Consider the following 14,352-nt stretch of genomic DNA (forward strand, 5'->3'; position numbering starts at 1 on the left):
AAATTTTTGACACTCAGGGGACCCTGGGAAGCCTGTTGCTGGTGTTCTAGGTCAGTACTTGCCTTTGATGTCACTAGGGGTAGAGGCATAGTGGTCCTGTCCTCACAGGGTCTTGCAAAGCAAGGGGCCAAGTTCTGAGGTGCTCTCCAGACTAACAAGAGGTGAGGGCTTAGTTTCATACTGGTGACCTCAAATTATAATACAGAGCTACGGTGATAAAGCCAGACTGGTACTGCGTAAAGACAGATAGGTAGGCCAATGGAACAGAATAGAAGACTCAGAAATTAGCTGACAAAGCTGTGTCCACATTCTTTTTGACAAACAAATCAAAAGCATGCATTGGGAAAAGGACAAACTACTCAGCAAATGCTTCAGTAAAGACTGGCTATCCATTTTCAGAAGAATGAGTTCTGTTCTCTCTCTCTCCCATACAGAAGTCCTTTCAAAATGAATCAAAGACCTTATTTGAAAGACCGAAACTTCTAAATGAAAACATAAGGAATGCTTTGTGAGACATGGAGAGAGGCAAAGCCTTTCTGAATGGAACTTCAATAGCACAGGGACCAGCCCCACCTGGGCATCAATACATGGGATGACATGAAATTATAACTTTTTTCTCCACATAATTAAGAGCACACAGACAGCCACAGAATGGGAGATGTTATTTACCAGCTACACGTCAGACAAGAGACTAATATCTAGAATTTATCAAGAAATGCAGAAATGAAATACCAAGGGAAAAACTGCCAATCAGCGATCGGGCTAGCGAATTGAAAAAGAGAATCATAAATGTTCAATAACGTAAGTGTTCAATATACTTAGCCATCAGGGAAATATAAGCTAAAAATACTCTGAAATACTACCTCATCCCAGCTGGAATGGCAGTCATTTGCAGACCTGGCAAGTGATGGAGAAGATATGAGCAAAGGGGAACTCTTATCTACTGCTGGTGGGGGTGAAAATTAATACAGCATTTATAGAAATCAATATAGAGGTTCCTCCGAAAAGTGATGATAGAATTACAATAGGACCCTGTTATTTCACTCCTGAGCATATACCTAGAGAATTCCATTCTCCATTAGAGGGATAGTCACACATCTATATTCTTAGCTTTTCTAATCACTGATAGCTGTCTATCAGAAGACAACATCTAATGAAAATGAATAAAGTGAAATATTGTAGATGGAATTTCTGGCCCACCCTGTCCCTCAGCCATTTACTCTCAAATAAACACACAGAAGCTTATATTAATTATAAACTGTTTGGCAGAGGGCTCAGACTCTTAATTATTAACCCATTTCTATCAATTTATGTATCTTCAGGTGATCTTGGCTCACTGGAGAATGCCTGGGCTACATTGCTTCTCTCCCTCTGTTCACTCTCTGCATTTTTCTTCCCAGAATTCTCCTACTCTGGTAGCCCCAACTATACTCCCTGCCTGGCTACATCCCGCCTGCCCATTGGCCAAACAGCTTTATTAATCAACCAATAAGAGAAACATATTCAGAGCATACAGGAAAACATCCCTCATCAAAATATTCAGCTCTAGAGAAAATGAAATCACAAAGCCTATAGGAAAATGGATAGACTTAGTATGTATAATGAGTGAGGTCATCTAATATCAGAAAGAAGAGAATACATATTCTCTTTCATATGTAGATCCTTACCTATAATGTCCTCTTTCTTCTGTAGATCCTAACCTATAATGCCCTCTTTCTTCTGTAGATCCTAGCCTGTAATGTCCTCTTTCTTCTGTAGATCCTAACCTATAATGTCCTCTTTCTTCTGTAGATCCTAACCTATAATGTCCTCTTTCTTCTGTAGATCCTAACCTATAATGTCCTCTTTCTTCTGTAGATCCTAACCTATAATGTCCTCTTTCTTCTGTAGATCCTAACCTATAATGTCCTCTTTCTTCTGTAGATCCTAACCTATAATGTCCTCTTTCTTCTGTAGATCCTAACCTATAATGTCCTCTTTCTTCTGTAGATCCTAACCTATAATGTCCTCTTTCTTCTGTAGATCCTAACCTATAATGTCCTCTTTCTTCTGTAGATCCTAACCTATAATGTCCTCTTTCTTCTGTAGATCCTAACCTATAATGTCCTCTTTCTTCTGTAGATCCTAACCTATAATGTCCTCTTTCTTCTGTAGATCCTAGCCTGTAATGTGTACTTGTGTATGCAAGAGAACATGACAGGGTGACATTAGGAGATAATGAAGGATGGAATGGGAAGAAGGACACATCAATCAAGAAAAAAGATACGAAGCTGTTTGTTTCTAGTTTTAACTCTTGCGTCTTTTCCCTTTTCTGTGGTAGGTAAGTGCATAAAAGTGTAGTTCATGGTAGAAGTGCAATTTCCTACGCAAAGCTCCCTGCTTCAGGCACAGCTATTCTGACTGTACAGAAATCCATCGAGGTTTGGTTACAAGAAAGTAGCTGTATTAATCTAGCTGACTCATATCTTCATTTGTGAGTTCCTTACTACAAAGAGATTTTTATATTGAAAAAGAAGCACCATCTTTATGTGTGTGTGTGTGTGTGTGTGTGTGTGTGTGTGTTTCAAGACAGGGTCTCTGTGTGTAACAGCCCTACCTGTCCTCTGTAGCTCTGTAGACCAGGCTGGCCTCTCATTTACAGAGATCCAACTGCTTCTGTCTCCCAAGTGCTGGGATTACAAGCAAGCGCCATCACTGACCAGCTTCCATCTTTTTTTTTTTTTTATCCCCTCCACTTACTGATGACTCATAATTACTTCATGGTCTTGAAAAAATTTTGCCAAATATATTCATATATACTTATTTTTGTAGGTATAAATGCATTTTTTCTATTATCCTTTCTCATTGAGTTATTAATAGCACCGGAAGACTGTTCCTTTGTTTTTCTTGTTGATATCTCTAGAAATTTTAGCAACTATCTAAGTTGTCCCAATACTTTGTTGGTAGAATATTGAAAAATTCTTTAATCTTACTGCTTGCAAATTAACTTGCATTTTCTATTCCTTTTCAGTTCTTATGACTTATTAATTTGTCTAGACACACTGTGGAATACAGGTACTTTAGCTGGATACTTGTCTCATGCTTCCGTTTTAAGGAATTCTAAAATCTGATCATGGTAGGAAAGATGCAGTGTGGTTTGTATGTAAGTTTTATTTAGAAGGAAGCTTTCGGTTTCCTTAAGAGATTATTTTGTCAGAGAATGATGCTGGGAAATGTCAAACAACTTAGAACTGGTGAGCTATGGAGCACAAGGATAAGTCGGGAGAATTCCACAGTTTATAAATGAAATGAAACGACCCAAGTCAGTCGGGAAGATTGAAAGAGCCAACTGTTTGTGAACCTGGAGGCAGAGGAAGGATGTGCTTCCAAAAGGTTGAGGAGGCGGGGCTTTGGCAGTGACTCCATCAGCTCTGGGGTATAGGTATCTTAAGCCTGGTGGCCTTAAGATGGCTACATCATCAAAAACAGGGTGGGGGTGATGGAGTGCAGAAATTAAGGGATCAGTAAAGCCTTGTCAAAGAGCAGAGATTAACATTAGCAGCACATGGTTCTAACTATGAGCATATATAGCAGAAATATTTCAACTGCTGTAGAGAATTACTCCTAGTGAGTTCTTAAATGACATCAAAGAAAAGCCGGTCTCCCAGTGAGCCTTAGAACAGCTCTCACGTCAAAGTGGTCTGCATACTCTGTGTACTCTCGGGAAGCTGAAGTCTCCAACATCCATGTTAGATGTGGCCGAAATGGGTAACAAAATGCAGAAAACAACCTTGGGTAAAGTCAGGATTCCAATGAGTAAAGAGAAATAAATTTAAAAAGAATTTCTGGTACATGATGCAGAATCAGGGTTCATTTATATAGCTTTCCTTCAGTTGTGATACAGGACCTCAATATTAGGTCCACGGCCTTTCCCTTTTTCTGTGTACATTGTGTACATGGTTCCTTGTCCCTTTCATACCATCGCATATTAAATAAAGGGGAGGTGGAAGTAATCTTTCTAATTCACAAGCTCCTAAGTGTGAAGAGCTATACCCAGACCCAAGGAATGGTTATCCAGGAATCCTAAAGTTCAATTAATTTCAGTGTACATTGAGCCTCTGGGTTGCCACCTTGAGGAAGGAGTGAGCATGCTGAGAAGTAGAAGAGTAAAAATGCACATTTGATCACAAGAGATGATTACAGTGACAATGATAGCTATATATTTAACATACTTTATATTCTTGCTGTCTGTGATGGGAAAATTACTAGCTCACCTATAGTTGGGCTTTCCTTTCCTAAATGGTTTCTTAATTATGAAAGCTCAGTCTTAGCTTGGGTTTGTTTCTAGCTTTTGTAACTTAACCCACATTTCCAAATCTATGTTCTTTCATGTGCTTGTTAGCTCATCTCCATTTTGTCCATCCTCTCTCACCACGTCTGGCTGGCGACTCTGTCTTTCTTCTTCCCAGAGCTCTTCTGTCCACAAGTCCCTGCTATTCCTCCTGCCTAGATATTTGCCATGTAGCTTTTCATTAAGCCAATCACAGAGGCATATCTTCACACAGTGTAATCAAATATCTCGCAGTACTCACGCTTCTGTGTGCCATGGAGTTATATGACAGGGTTCTAGGATAAGGGGAAAAGTGCACCTCTTTCAGACCTGGCCAGCACCTCTCCTGTATAAACCTCCATGTTCAATCTATCCCTTACAGAATGAAGAAGCTTTGAATAGACCAAGGAGTAAGTTTATTGACTGGGTGTAAAAACTGAAACAAAGAAAATACTCAACACCCCGACTTCCACCAGTGACTATAGCTTAGAGTGAGCAATAAATGTTTATTGTGCTAAAATGAGTTTGCACTCTTAGTTCTTATGGCAGAATAACTTAGCCTAATTAATACAATCAATCAGCTGTCCTCCTTGGGTTATTCCTACTGGCTTATGTGTTTTTGTTACTATTGCCCTACTTCAGAAGTGTCTGTTTTTTTTTTCCCCTAGGCCCAGAGTTCCTCTAGCCCATTTCTGTATCCTGCAGCTTTGGGATAGTCTTCTGTCAGAGACTTCATTTCATATCTCTATCCACTCTAGGCCAAATATTTCTTTCTCTGTCTATATTCCATATGAAACAGCAGCATTTGCAAGGTTGGCCACTATTTCTTTCCAGTGTCCTTATATCACATTGCTTTCCCTCCTTAGCATCTCCTACTGCTAGGTCTCAGTGAGTAGGAGCAGTTCAAATGTCCACTTAAGCAGTCATGGCCACTTAAGACGTAAGAAGGACTGTAATATAATGCTTACATTAATGAGGCCCAAACCAATGCATTGATCCCAAAAATGAGAGTCTTGGTGTAATACTGGCTGTCTATATCTTCATCTTACATGAGGAGTGCAAGGTTATCCACAGTTACATGGAGACTTGAAGACCAACCAGCGATACACGTGGCCCTGCATCTAAAACAAAACAAAACAAAATAAAACAAAAATACAACAGAACAAAACTCCAACCTGGGCATAAAGTTTATATATTCAGTTGTCTGTGTAACATCTGAATATGTGGGATCGTATCATTTGAAGATTAAATACCTCCCACAGGCTCTTGAACTCCAGCTCATGATGCTGTCTTGAGAGTGTGTGGAGACTTTGAGAACGGAAGCCTAACTGGAGCAATTGGGTCAATGGGGGGTGGGCTTGATGGTTACTATAGTCAAGTTGTGCTTCTGGCCTGGGTCTCCTGACTCACGGAGATACAGCAGGTCACAATTGTCACCATGGTTCATACTCCACACGTCGTGCTGTGTCTCCCTTGCTGTGAAAGCATGGGCTCTAGTGTTGTTTCTTGTCGCGTATTCGGTTGCAACAATGGAAAAGTAGTGTTCACAGAGGCCTAATTTGCATCTCAGGCATAACATAAACATAACAGATCTATGGAGCCCCTCCAGTCCTCTCTCTCCCTCCTTAACTTTTTCGTCACACTGAGTGTCATCGCTGTCCTCCTCTAGGATTCCCCTTTTCCTTACCAGCATTACTCCGTCAGAAGTCATTACCATTATCTTTAACCAAGTATAATTCAAGCCATTACTCTTGCTTGGGTTGAAGGTGCTTCCATGCTGCTGTTGCAGCTGCTGGTGGTGTTACTGCAGCTGCTGCTTTTGATTCTCTTCTGTCAGCCAGTGCAATCTTCCAGGACCAGAGAGGAGGAAAGTGCCACCCATCTGCTAAAGACCGGTAGGTAAAATCCAGCTTACTGCAATCTCTAATGCCTTAAATTGTCTGCATCCTGATTTCCCTCTTGCACTCCCCGTCTGGAGGCCCTCACTTACTCTCACCACTCTACACTGTAAAGCTTCTGGATGGACTTTGGCTCTTACCTTTGCTGGTGCTTCTCATAATGCTGACATCCAATGACCGCGTTCACAGAAGCAAATAGATAACCATCCACTTACTTTTTTTTTTCCAACCCTTAGCCAACTTTTTTTCCCTTCATAGCATAATTTTGGTCTGAATTTACTCTTTTTCTGTACCTGTGACTGATTGGATCTACAAAGGTTTGATTGTATTATAATAAGAGCTTTGCTCCTAGTGTGTTAGCTCAAATCATCATTATTTATAAGCAAGTAAACTTGGATATTTAGCCTTTATTCTAGGAAATAGCAAGCAAGAACTGAGTATAATGACAGTGGCAGGAATTGAAGAGAGATGCCAGCTTTTGTGCTGAGGAACTTAACAAAACCATTGGATCAAATAATTACTTAATTATAGTATGTCACAGTTTGAATACCACCCGATTATGTCTCCATCTCAGTTTATAGCCAAGAGTCTGGTGTAACCAGCACTTTAAAATGCCATGGCAACATTGCCTGCTGGAGAATGTTACCCTTAGTGAAAAAAATTTTTTTCATCTTAGTTGCTTGGGTACCATTGGCATTAAACTGCAGTCAGGTCTCTGCTGTACATGTTTCTATTTTCAGAGACAGTTTTGCCCTTTATGCATCTGCTCTTCACCTGGTACAACACAATTACTCACTCTTGGAAGACAGCCCCTTGTGGGATCCTCTGCGATTGGGGCTTTATTCTCCAGGCCTCTCTCGCTCCCTTCTGCTGTCCTTTTCCCTTGCAGGTACTTAGTCTTGATCAGATACTTGCGCGTTTGTTTCTCAAGTGCTAACAAACATTCAGTACACTGAGCTCTATCTTGATTAGGCTCCTTGCTATGACAACATACCTGAAGGAGTGATGTCAACAAGGAAGGGTTTATTCCAGCTTCCAGGTCTAAGGTGTGCGCTCTGTTATGGCAGGGAAGGTATGCTGTCAGGAGGCTGGCTAGGACCATTGCATAAACTAACAGGAAATACAACTAGGCTATAGAGTCTACCCTCAGTGATCCCCTTCTTCCAGCAAGGTTCTAACTTCTGAAGGTTCCATATCTTCTCCCACAGATGCACCAGCTGAAGACCAAATGTTCAACCATATGAGCTTACAGGAGACACACCACATTTAGCCTCCAACAAATACCAAGCTCTTCCTCATCATAAACTGGACACTTCTTATTGGAGGTTGCTCTCTGGGCAGCTCTCATGATGTACAAAGCTTGCAGTTTAGGATCAAACATACTCTATTGCTTTTGAATGAGAGGAAGGGGGACCTTTTGTTGCCAAGGGAAATTAAAATACAGTGTAGCCTAATGCTGGATAATTCTAATTTCTCTTAATTCCCTCCATTAAGTTTTTTCATATTACTTTCTTTGCATGTTTTTCTGTAACTCAACAAATATTGTGTTCCTATATAGAAATGTTTGTTGTAGAGGTCCTCCTTTTATCTTGGAACACATGTATATGTATATTTTGTAATGTATATGTGTATGTGTATGTATACATATACATGCACACATGTGTATATGTGTATATATATATATGAACATATGTATACACACATATACATGCATATATGTATGTATATATACATACATGTATATATATATATGCATTGTATGCATAAATTTGCATGTTATGACTAAATTTCAAACTAATGTGTGTATTACTAAATTTCACAGCAATGTGGTGAAATAATTCATTATTTGTTCTTCGTCCTTTATGTTTGGTGGAAGTGTCTGTCATGAGTCTAATTTGTTTGTGTGTATGTGTGTATGTGTGTATGTGTGTGTGTATGTACATTCCACGATATGTTATATGTTTGTGGAAATAAGAGCACAATTTGTGGGAGTTGGTTTTCTCTTTCTACCATGTGGGTCTTGAGGACAGAACTCAGTTTGTTAGCCTTTACCCACTGAGCCTTGTTACCAGCCCAGGTGAGGTAATTTTTGTCATATGTTGAAACAGGCACAGACTTTTGAAGTCATTCAGACCATGGAGTATTCAAATCATAGCTCCAAATATTATGGACCCAATGTTTATCCTACATGCAAACTCAGTCACTGAAAAAATTGTACTTGTAGGTGAGGCATTGTGAGTTGATAAGGTCACAAGTGTGCTGCTGTTAAGAATGCGAACAGTCCCTTGTAAGAAGAGGACCAAGGAGCTGGGGATGTTGCTCCGTTGGTAGAATAAACTAACATGGATGAAGCCCTGAGTTTGAGCCCAAGCATCAGATAAAACTGGTTCATGCCTGTGATCCCAGCACCAAAGCAGTTCATTCCCATCTACATAGGAATTTCGAGGTCAGCCTGGGATTCACCAGATTGCCTAAGTAAAATTGGACAAGAATCTCGCTTCCTCTTCTGTCAGCTGAGGGTACAACAAGCAGAAAGCATTCCACATCCCAGAAGAGTGACCTCACCAGACCCCCAACTGTGCTGTTACCCTGACCTTAGATTTCCAGTTTCCAAGTTGATGAGATTAAATCTTTGAGATTCCTCAAAGGCTTTTCAAGTTAGGAATACATACAGATTTCCTATTCTATGCTCTGAAGATGAAATGAAATTGCATTCAGTTTATTAGACCATATTTTTTAGAAGTAAGTCCTTTACCCATTAAAAATTATGCTAGGGACAAAGTTTGTGGTTGTGGTGGAAACACTTCCATTTTTATAAATGCATGAGGGCAGTCTTTGGGATATCTAAAAAACTTCCCTGTGTTGAAATCTGCTACTAAACACCCTGGGACCTGCCAGATACCATGCCATACCGAGTAGCAGTGGTTTTCGATGTGGGATCAATCATTTTCTTAGCCAAGAGAGAGAGAATAAGATTTCACAAGACATCAGGGGCCATCATCTTTTGTTTTGTTTTGTTTCAAACTCAAAGGTTCTTGAGTCTACTGCCAGGGACAAGTAGTATTTGTCACTATTACAGCAAACATTTGGCAGCTAACTTTTAATTTGTTCCAAGTTGAATGATTAGAGGAGTACCAGATGTCATTTCTGTATCACAGATCGTCCCTATATTTCACCAGAGGCAACTATCACCCAGTAAGTACATTAGAATGGGGGGCACCCCTGTTGCTTGGGAAGACCCTTCATCACAGGGATGTCTAACAGGGCTCTCGCCCTTCATAGTCCTTCTGTCCTGAATCCTGCAGATAACCTTACCTTGGCAGCTTTGCTTTGCTAGAGCTTTGTAGATGGGGGAAATTATTATCATACAGTTTGAGTCACTTACAGTTTCTACTGTTCACTGGGCACCATTTAAATGAAAATAATTTGCATAACTGAATTTCCTCTTCTTCTGTGCTGTGTGGGAAGCTCCTTATTGTGAGTTATTCCATAAGGTGAATTATCTTAATGGATTCAGTGTGTATGAAAAATTAACAGATGTTTGTGGAACTCTAAATCTATTTGGCTTTGTTTAAAGACGTGATTTAAGCTCATATGTCTTCAGATCGCTTCTAAACGATTCAAATAAGGAGTCAACCACAGCTTGTTACTAAGGGAAGGCTCTGCCCAGAGAAAGCATGTATGCCAAATTACGTTTTAATTTTTCAAAGAAAGAGATGATTTTCATTGTTTGGGGGCATTTTCCATTTCTAAAGGATGGCTAGGGCCTACTTCTGTGCTGAGCTTTTTCTGAAGCTTCTAGAAAATTGGGAGAATGAAGCTGCCAGTAGGAGTGGTGTTCTATATTAGGAAATGTGCATTCTGGCAGATGTTCAAGGGAGTGTTACCTGAGTGTAGAGAGCCATTTAGGACTATTCAAATTTAAATCTCTGATTTTAGCTGAACAACAAAGAGGAGGAATAAACCCATTTGTGGCATTTATGCTTGGCTGAAGTCAGAGAAAATTCAGGTTTGGTATTATCTACTCTTTCAGTAAGAGACTATTTTCAAGGGGGTCATTGTTTCAATGTACTTACAGTAATGCAAGTACAACCTCCAACTGGATAATGTAATGGAGGTAATGATAACATATTGCATATATCCATTGTAGAATATTTACTGTATTATAGTATAATTCAGACACCAGACTACAGGGATAGGGGGACCTTCACCTGGATTCATAGGAGAGTAAGATATATGAAGAGCTATTGTGGATTGATGGGGGTCAAAGTATTAACTTCTCCTTGAAAATACATTTGGTAGCTTTTCTATAGAAATTTCTGAAGCATGTAATTTATTTAGTTATGTTTTAACCCACCCAAATTCCCAAAATGCTATTGAATGCAATTTGACTACAACTGGGCACTTTACCTCGAGCCTCTTGATAATAATAGACACCCATGCACTCGTGAAATCCACATTTAATCAGTTAGAATATTAGACTCCTATTTAGCTCTCTCCTTGAACTAAATTGAAATACTTCTATGCTACTTTGAGTTCATTAGTGGTTTTGCTATTGTAGTTAGTGTGGCAGGGTAGGGATGTTTAACATGTAATTATATTATGACTAAAATTGAATCTCTGTTTAAAAGAACACGTGTTATTGGAGTAAAAGCAAACTTCAGAACTCATTTTTGTTTAGTTTCATTTGTAGATAAAGAATAATCTTGCGTAAGGTCAAACCATTAATTATTTAACCAGAAAATATATCTGTGAGAGTGCATTAATTAGGATAATTAAAATTACAGCAAAAATAAGACCTACCAGTTTTTTTTTTTTTTCTGACAGTATTTATTGTCCCCATCATCTTCTGTTCACATGTGGATAATTTTACTGAAATGTCAAATTACAAATAAATGATCATGGCATCTATTGCATAGTCCCATATGCTTAATGAAGCACTAGCCTTACTAGTGATTCATGGTACTTTTGAAATTACATGACTTCCTGGTGTTGCTTTCTAGGGATCCCCTAGGCTCATCTTATTTTTCTATTGCTATGATAAAACACCATGACCACGGCAACTTACAAAAGAAAACCTTTCACTTGAAGTTTATGGTTTCAGAGAGTTAGAGTCTAAGATGGCAGAACAAATGTGGACCATCAAGAACATTTGAGTGTAAGGAGTATGTTTTTCCACCCACCGCTGGTCTTGTCCCGCCACCGCACCAGCCCCAAATAACACACTGAGACTCTGTATTTGATATAATGCTGTTGGTCAGTTACTAGTTTCTTATTGGCTAGCTCTGTCTTAAGTATTAACCCATTTCTGTTAATCTACATATTTCCACATGCTTTCATCTTACCTGGGAATGGGGCAGGCGTCTGGTCTTCCCATTCTCTCCGTGCTGACTCCTCCTTCCTACTTCCTCTCTCCTCCTTGTCTCCTAGTCCCTCCTCTCTTGCTTTCCTATTGGCCAACAGTGCTTTATTCATTAGCCAGTATGAGAAACATCTCCCATCATCTGAGAGCTTACATCTCGATCTGAAATTTGGAGACACTGGGGATGGTGTGAGCAAATTAAAATCTCAAAGCGTACACCCTCGCCAACGTGAGCACACCTCCTAGTCCTTCATAAACAGGCCCACCAGCTGGGAACCAGATTTTCAAATAGGTGAGCCTATGTGGACCCTTCCTGGTTAAGCCACTACATAAGATTTGCTGATGCTGCCTTCCAGGGATCTCCTAGGCTCGAAGGCTCCTTTTCTGGAGTGAGTTTGGCATTCTCAAAAAAGAGCATGAACAACTGAGAATGAACATTAGAACCTACATAAGAATTTGGACTGTGAACTTGTCATGTTTGGGGGTGGTCAAATGTCTGTGTTTGTTTCTCTTTCTGTTCAAGGGTGACTACACAAGATATCTAGCCAAAGGAAGATGATCCCGTGGTCTCGCGGTACATAGAAGTTTATGTAGTACCACAGTTCTATTACCTCCTGCCAAGAGTGACTTTGATAACTGATTTTCTTTTATTTCTTTCTTACAAGGGTCCATCATGTTTTATTCATAGTTACTATACATGCATATATATATATATATATATATATATATATATATATATATATATAATTTCTCTTGGTTTTCTTTCATTTATTTTGTTTTTCTGAGAAAATGTAGAGGCAACAAAGGTTCTACTCAAATACAGGCATTATCCTAGATTCCCAATATACTTATCTCTTTTGTACTTTATAGTTAATTCATCAAGAAATTGATGCTTTCTTATCTACATCTCTATCCTCTCTACATCTCTTAAGTCTGTCTTTCTCTTCCATCCATGTCATCATTTTTGCATTGATACCATAACTTTATTTCATTGTTCATTTGTAACTTCTTTTTCTGTGTTACATGGTCTACTTGTGATGCACTATGAGTGACTCCTAATTGCTACTTTTGTGTCTTCTATCATTTTCTTGTAATTTCATGAGATGCCAAGGCTTCTTCTTCTCTGTTAATCCCTCACTTGTAATTTTGGTTGAAGAAACACCACAATTCATTTGTTCATTTAACAAATATTCATATCACAGACTTTACTCTAAACGGGGTTGATAAACTATAGCCCTACTTTGTCTGTTTGATTTTTATTTTTTAAAAAACAATTATTAAAATAAAATTCATCTACTATAAAATTCAGTTTCTTAAGGATACAGCTTGAAGATTTTAGTATAGTTGGTTGTGTAATTGTCATGTATTAGTCATGGTTCTCTAGATGAATAGAGTGATAGAATGATGACACACATATAATTTATTAAATGGTTATGTTGAAATAGTAACAGAGGCTGCCTTACTCTTGAGAAATCAAGAATTTAGTAGTTGCTCCATCCATGAGATTGGATGGTTTTCTAGCAAGCCTCTGGTCCTCAATCAGTGATGCAATCCTGGAAAGATTTGTTCTGATATCAGAGAAGGAAAAAGCAGCAACAGCAACAGGACAGATGAACTAGGCAGCAAGAGGGAAGGCCACATAATCAAAGGGTGAATAATGTTTTGCCACTCTCATCTCTTCTGGGCTACTATTAGAGGCCACTCACATTTGGCCTGGATCTTCCTATATCAGTTAAAGCAAGCAGGACAATTCCTCAGCTGAGCCTTTCTACTCAAGTGACTGGTTTATGGCTAGTTCGCATTAAAACCAACCATCACACATCATTGCTATCTATTTTAGTTCATTTCACCACTCCTAAAGGGACCCTCTTCCTCATTATTCTCTTCTCAACACCCCAGTGTTCCTGTATTTTGTTTTTGAATGTGCCCATTCTGAACATTTTATAAAAATATACCCATACATGTAAGACTTTATAACTTGCCTCTCCTTTTGTGTAAGCACACTTGTCTCATTTAAGGTTTATTGCTGTGAAGAGACATCAAATTATGTCCATGGCAACTCTTTTTTTTTAATTGTTGTTTTGTTTGTTTTTATTTTTTACTTAATTGGGGATGGCTCACAAGTATCATCCTGGTGGCATTCAGGCAGACGTGGTGTTCTACATTCAGATTCATAGGCAGCAGGAAAAGACAGTGAACCATTAAGGCTGGCTTGAACTTCTGAAATCTCAACGCCCAACTCCAGTGACACACTTCCTCCAACAAGGCCACATCTCCAAAAATGCCACTTCCTGTGAGTCTGTGTGGCCATTTTCATTCAAGCCACCACATACTAGTCTCAAAATTCATCAGTGTTTAGAGTGAATTAGTATATCATTCCTGTTATTGACACAAACATCTCATTGTATGATAAATAGCATTTTATTTTTCTTCTCATCAGTTGGATATTTTACATTTTTTGAGGTTTACTTTTTATTGTATTAAAAACAGATTTTTTTCATACAATATATTCTGGTCACAGTGTCTGGCCCCCCAATCCCCCAAAGATCCTCCCCATCCACTCCTCCTTTCTCTTCAGTAAAGGGTAACCCTCCCATGAATAACAGCCAGTCATGTATATCAGGTTACAATGAGTCTAGGGACCTCCTCTTCTATTAAGACTGAACAAGGCAATCCAGTAGGAGAAAGGGGTCCCAAAGGCAGGTAACAAAGTCAGAGACAGCCCACAGTTAGGAGTCCCACAAGAAAACCAAGGTATACAACTGTCACATATAGGGAGAGGA

This window comes from Phodopus roborovskii, unplaced genomic scaffold (genome assembly GCF_943737965.1).
Source record: "Phodopus roborovskii unplaced genomic scaffold, PHOROB, whole genome shotgun sequence".
NCBI classification, from domain to species: Eukaryota; Metazoa; Chordata; class Mammalia; order Rodentia; family Cricetidae; genus Phodopus; species Phodopus roborovskii.